Genomic DNA, 5615 nt, shown 5'->3' on the forward strand with positions numbered 1-5615 from the left:
GGAGGGAAGGAGGGAAAGAGGGAGGGAAGGAGGGAAAGAGGGAGGGAAGGAGGGAAAGAGGGAGGGAAGGAGGGAGGAAGGGAGGGAGGGAGAGACGGAGGGAAGGAGGGAGGGAGGAAGGGAGGGAGGGAGGGAAGGAGGAAGGGAGGGAGGGAGGGAAGGTGGAAGGGAGGGAGGGAGGGAAGGAGGGAAAGAGGGAGAGAGGGAGGGAGGGAGGGAGGGAGGAGGGAGGAAGGAAGGAAGAAGAAAGAAAAAGCGCTACATAGTCATTGCATGAAAAAAAGAACTTTCTCTCATCCTCCACAGCAGATTAGTACTTCTGATTTTACTTCCCAACATCTTTATTTTATTTATTTATTTTTTAATTTTTTTGTGGTACGTGGGCCTCTCACTGCTGTGGCCTCTCCCGTTGCGGAGCACAGGCTCCGGACACGCAGGCTCAGAGGCCATGGCTCACGGGCCCAGCCGCTCCGCGGCATGTGGGATCTTCCCGGACCGGGGCATGAACCCGTGTCCCCTGCATCGGCAGGCGGACTCCCAGCCACTGTGCCACCAGGGAAGCCCTACTTCCCAACATCTTTAAAGCCATTCCTCCACTTCCTCTATCGCCGCTGCCACCATCTTGTCACGCACTCTAACCTGGCCTCTTCAAGTCTCGTAACTGGCCTTTCTTCCACCTATCTCAGCTCCCCTTCCAATCACACTCCACTCCGCAGTCAAAAGAATCTATTTAAAATTCATACCCAATCATCGCGACGGCCTCCTTCTTAAAATATTTCGGTGGATCCAATGCACACTTGGGATAAAGACCAACTCCTTACCATGGTGTGGCCGATTAAATGTGTGCTGAGAAGACCAGCATGGCCGCAGTGACGGGACTCCTAAAGGCAGAGCACACAAGAGGCCAATTCAACTTCCGAGGAACGATATCCGTTCCGGGCGAAGGCAGCCCAGGTGGCAGCTGCTGAAGAAAGCCCTACTCTACCCAGACGTGGAGGATACCTGTGACTGAGACTGAGCGGACTAAGAAATTAGAGAGAAGAAATTTTGGACTTTAATTCTTTGGAATTAAGAATTCTAAGCTTTGGACTTCACTCAAGTACTTTAAAAACACCCATTTACTAACCAAGAACTGCCATGTTGAGAAGTCATTATTGTCTCTCTTGTCTTTATTTTATAAATTTATTTATTTATTAAATTTATTTCTTTATTTTCGGCTGCGTTGGGTCTTCTCTAGGTGCGGCGAGTGGGGCCTACTCTTCGTTGCGGTGCGCGGGCTTCTCACTGCGGTGGCTTCTCTTGTTGCGGAGCACGGGCTCTAGGTGCACGGGCTTCAGTAGTTGTGGCTCGTGGGCTCTAGAGCGCAGGCTCAGTAGTTGTGGTGCATGGGCTTAGGTGCTCCGCAGCATGTGGGATCCTCCCGGGGCAGGGCTCGAACCCGTGTCCCCTGCCTTAGTAGGCGGATTCTTAACCACTGTGCCACCAGGGAAGCCCCATTATTGTCTCTTCATTAAAGCGGGTTCTCAAAGATACCTTTTGATCCCGGTTCGAGTCACTGTATGAATTTATTTTACAGCATTTGCCAATGCGTAATGGATTCCAAGAAAGGCTTTCTGTTATATCCCCTTCATTTTTTTGGTCAAATATTTATTGAGCACCTACTATGTTTCAGGTACTCTGCTAGGTGATGGGGTATCAATAGTAAAAAAGAAAGATATGGTTCCTTCCTTCAAGGAGCTGGGAAGTGTTCTGAAGGAAAAGAACAGGGTGCTTTGAGAGTGTATAACATGGGACCTGACCTAGCCAGAGGGGACAGAGAAAATACGACATTCTCTCTGAGACCAGAAAGGTGAATAGGAATTACCCTGACATGGCACCTGTCAGTAGGATCTTGGTTAAATGGAATATTCAAGAAATACGGTATTTAGGTTCATTGAAAGTTCTAGCTTTTTAATTAAATAATTATACCTCATTTATAAAGGCTAAAATTCCAGTCCTTTCATTTCTATTTTCTCACTTTACTGTTATAAACCCTCAATGAGAGAGACTGAGAACGTATCATTCTCTCTGGTTTTGTAGATATTTTCTGTGTCCCATCCACGTCCCTCAGCCCTTAGCATTTCCATGCACACTGGCCCTGCTTCCTGCTGCCAGCATCTGCATCTCTTTGCCTGAGCGCTATCTCTGAACACAAGTGTCTGCTTCCCCTGCCCACGTGGCAGACCTGAAGGATGAGGAACTAACCCTGTGCTGGAAGCAGCTCTGAACCAATGACTGGTGGAAGTCAGTATATGAACGACCTAGACCTTCATCCCTTAGGCAGGACAACTTGGAGGCAGGTGTTCTACTCTGGTACCTAGAGATCTCCAGAGGGATTAAGCTGCCATTGTCCACAGTGGTAACTGACTTCGTAACACACACTTCGGTGGTTGCTTTCTGCCTTGTGGCATTTCTGTATTCCTCTGTAGGTGTTTCCTGAGATCACCTCTCTAATGGTTAATTTTATATGTCAACTTGGCTAGACCATGGTGCTCAGCTGTTTGGTCAAACACCGCTCTACATTTTCTGTGAAGGTATTGTTTAGATGTAATTAACACTGAAATCAGTAGACTTTGAGTAAAGCAGGTTGCCCTCCATTGTGTGGGTGGGCCTCATCCAATCAGTTGAAGGTGTTAAAAGAAAAAGACTGAGGTTCCCCCAAAGAGGAAGCAATTCTGCTCTGGCTGGCCTTCAGACTTGAGCTGCAACGTCAATTCTTCCCTGCATCTCCAGCCTACTGGCCTGCCCTGCAGATTTCAGGCTTGCCAGCCCCCCAAATCTATAGCTATATCTATGCAAATATATACATGCAAATATACATATAGAAATGCATACATAAACAAATACATACACAAATATATACATACATGCATTATAAGTAGAACATACGTGTATGTGTATATATATCTTTGGATGCATATATTTGGATAGATAGATGGAGTTCAGCCGAGAAGCCCCATCTCCTCACTGGCACGTGATTCGGCAAACGCTTGCTTTGCCCTCCTCTTCCCACGTCCATGCAGACGTGGTGAGTCGATCTTTTCCTCTGGGCCCAGTCGTATCCTCAGAAACGTTCTCAAGCCTCACGCTGGGCAGCCTTTTGCAGTCAGTAGGGCCTGGTGTACAAGAAGAGACCCGTTCACCACCCCTGTTCTGGACCGCATGGAGAACCTCTCTGAAACACATCGCCATACTTTCTGACTTTGGTAGCGGCTGGCAGAATCTGACTAGCTCTTCCCACCTCTGACGCCCGACCAGCAACTTGAAGTGCATTGCAGACCCACACCCCACCCTGCCCGCCACTCCACACACTTCCATGCCCATTCAAGCCTGCTCCATTTCCTGACAGCACCCCTCCCCCCGAACACCCACGCCCAGGCACTGAGCTGGGAACTGTGGCACTCCCAGAGCCCAGATCTGATGGCCCAGCCAGAGCTGAGGCTAGCATGGGCCTGGCCAGGAAGAGGTGGTACTCTCTGCTGATGGGCTGAGAAAAGCAACTCAGGAGGGAATGAACTCCTCTAGACACAGGGAGTTATTTCGGTCTCTCCTTCCAGTGGCCTTTGGGGGAGCGGCTGGCTAAGAAAAGAACAAAAAAGTGTCCCAGAGCCGATCCTGTTCTTCACGAGTCCTCACACATGAGCCTAGAGCTCGTTCACATATTTGCCAAAGTGCTTGCAGATGCTGCAGCTTCTCTTCTTATGGAATCTAAGGCCACAGATTTGGGAAAGTGGATTCGCAAGATAAACGCAGCAGAGATGGCAAACCCTAGTGGGTTAAGAGCAGCAAAGGGGGCTGGTGCAGGGACCCCTGGCCCAGCTGGGAACCTTCCGACTGCCCCCGGAGACAAAGCTGCCCATGTTGGTCTGGGCGGCTCCTGGAAGATGGAGGCGTGGAAAGAGCGGGCCCCTCCCCCCTCCAGGCTGCGGGTCTGCAGCACACACAGCTGCAGCGCATCAAGACAAAAGGGAGAAAATGAAAGGGCTCTAGGCTGCAGGTTGAGCGGGACACGATGACGAAGACAGCAGGAACCTTCCACGAGAGGAAATGCTTTAGCAAACAGGGCCTGGCCTCCGAGCCCTCACCCCCACCTTTGGCCTGCTTTGATCAGCAAATCCAGTGGCAAAAACGAGGATGCTGGGAACCAGCAAAGCCGAGGCTCCCAATTCCTAGCGGAAAAACAGTCTACCTTTTCTCCTACGTGCGTACATAGTTTGTCAAGGTCACGTTGATGAGACCACAAATAGTGAACCAAAAGCCATCTGGATCAGAGATTAGGAGACCAGGGTCCAAGTGTCAGCATGACCACCGACCCCCAAGGTGACACACCCAAGGTCAAGGGCCGTCCACACGCAGGGTGATATTGCGGTAGCATAACCACTCTGAGGCTTTGTGTTTGGACAGTTGTCTGTACAGTTCACTGGTCTGAGCAAATCCTGAAAACAACCCAGTGAGACAGGCAGGTGTATCATCCCATTTTACACATGACGCGACTAAGACTCAGAGAGGTTAATGCGCTTACCTAAGGCCACAAAGCTAGTCAGCGGTGGAGTCAGAATTCACACTCTCAAATCTGGGCCCATTCTTACCTGCCATGGTTTCTCTTACAAGCTCTCAGAGAGTGATCAAAAAGTGATGCAGGGCTTCCCTGGTGGCGCAGTGGTTGAGAGTCCGCCTGCCGATGCAGGGGATGCGGGTTCGTGCCCCGGTCCGGGAAGATCCCACATGCCGCGGAGCGGCTGGGCCCGTGAGCCATGGCCGCTGAGCCTGCGCGTCCGGAGCCTGTGCTCTGCAACGGGAGAGGCCACAGCAGTGAGAGGCCCGCGTACCGCAAACAAACAAACAAACAAAAAAGTGATGCAACAAATACTTTTTCAAGCACTCGTGAGGCCCTGATCTGAGTGCTGAGTGTGAGAGGGCAGTGGTAAAGAAGATCTGACAAGGAAGATATGCCCCAGGAAGTCGGGAAATGTGTGTGTGTGAGTTTGGTTTGAGGTTCAACTCATCCGAGTCTAGTTTCTAAAGAAAGAAGGAAAATAAACCCAGGAGATTACGTTGCTGCTTATAGCGAACACAGCTCCCACGCGGACAAGAGCAGGCCTTTTGCAGGACTCCTGAGTGTGACAGCTGGGAAGGATTGGCCCCAGATGGGGAGACCCAGGCCCAGGAAGGAGATCTGTCCCAGGTCACCCCATGGGTCACGGGCAGGATAAGGGTCAAGGCTTCAATCTCAGGACTGGGAGGACAGAGATGGGAACATAGTCCCTAACCTCCAGGCAAACAATGAAGAAATGTTATAAATATGTCAGAGACCTTAATACTTACACAGCCATTATTCCATTAAGTAGCTTCTTTTTAGCAGAAGTATTCCCTGACCAGAGACCCCCTTCCCTCTTAATGTTTCTACTCCAGCAGTGGCAGCTTGGAGTGTGCAGATTCATCAGAAGGTCCCTCATCTCATGGAGCTTGGAAAAAAAGAGGAGACATACTTCTGGAACAGATGCCAGACACTGCCCGGGCGTGACACGTTCTCAGGCCCGAGAGGGGGCGTGGCTTGCACAAGGTCATCCAGCCTT

General features: G+C 50.5%; 1 long non-coding RNA gene across 2 annotated transcripts in view; it reads right to left on the reverse strand.

Annotated features, from left to right (window-relative positions):
* LOC113614983 (uncharacterized) overlaps positions 1-4746 on the reverse strand; it is a 22562-nt gene extending 17816 nt beyond the window's left edge. For both annotated transcript variants that reach the window (XR_003430805.1, XR_003430804.1), the window contains exons 1-2: positions 4629-4746; positions 744-881 (exon numbers count right to left, since the gene is read on the reverse strand). This is a non-coding gene — a long non-coding RNA (uncharacterized LOC113614983). The remainder of the gene's footprint in view (positions 1-743; positions 882-4628) is intronic.
* Between the last annotated feature and the right edge of the window lie 869 nt (positions 4747-5615).

The sequence above is a fragment of the Aethalodelphis obliquidens genome, unplaced genomic scaffold (genome assembly GCF_003676395.1).
Source record: "Aethalodelphis obliquidens isolate GAN/ISIS:26980383/991018 unplaced genomic scaffold, ASM367639v1 scaffold110, whole genome shotgun sequence".
In the NCBI taxonomy this organism is placed as follows: Eukaryota; Metazoa; Chordata; class Mammalia; order Artiodactyla; family Delphinidae; genus Aethalodelphis; species Aethalodelphis obliquidens.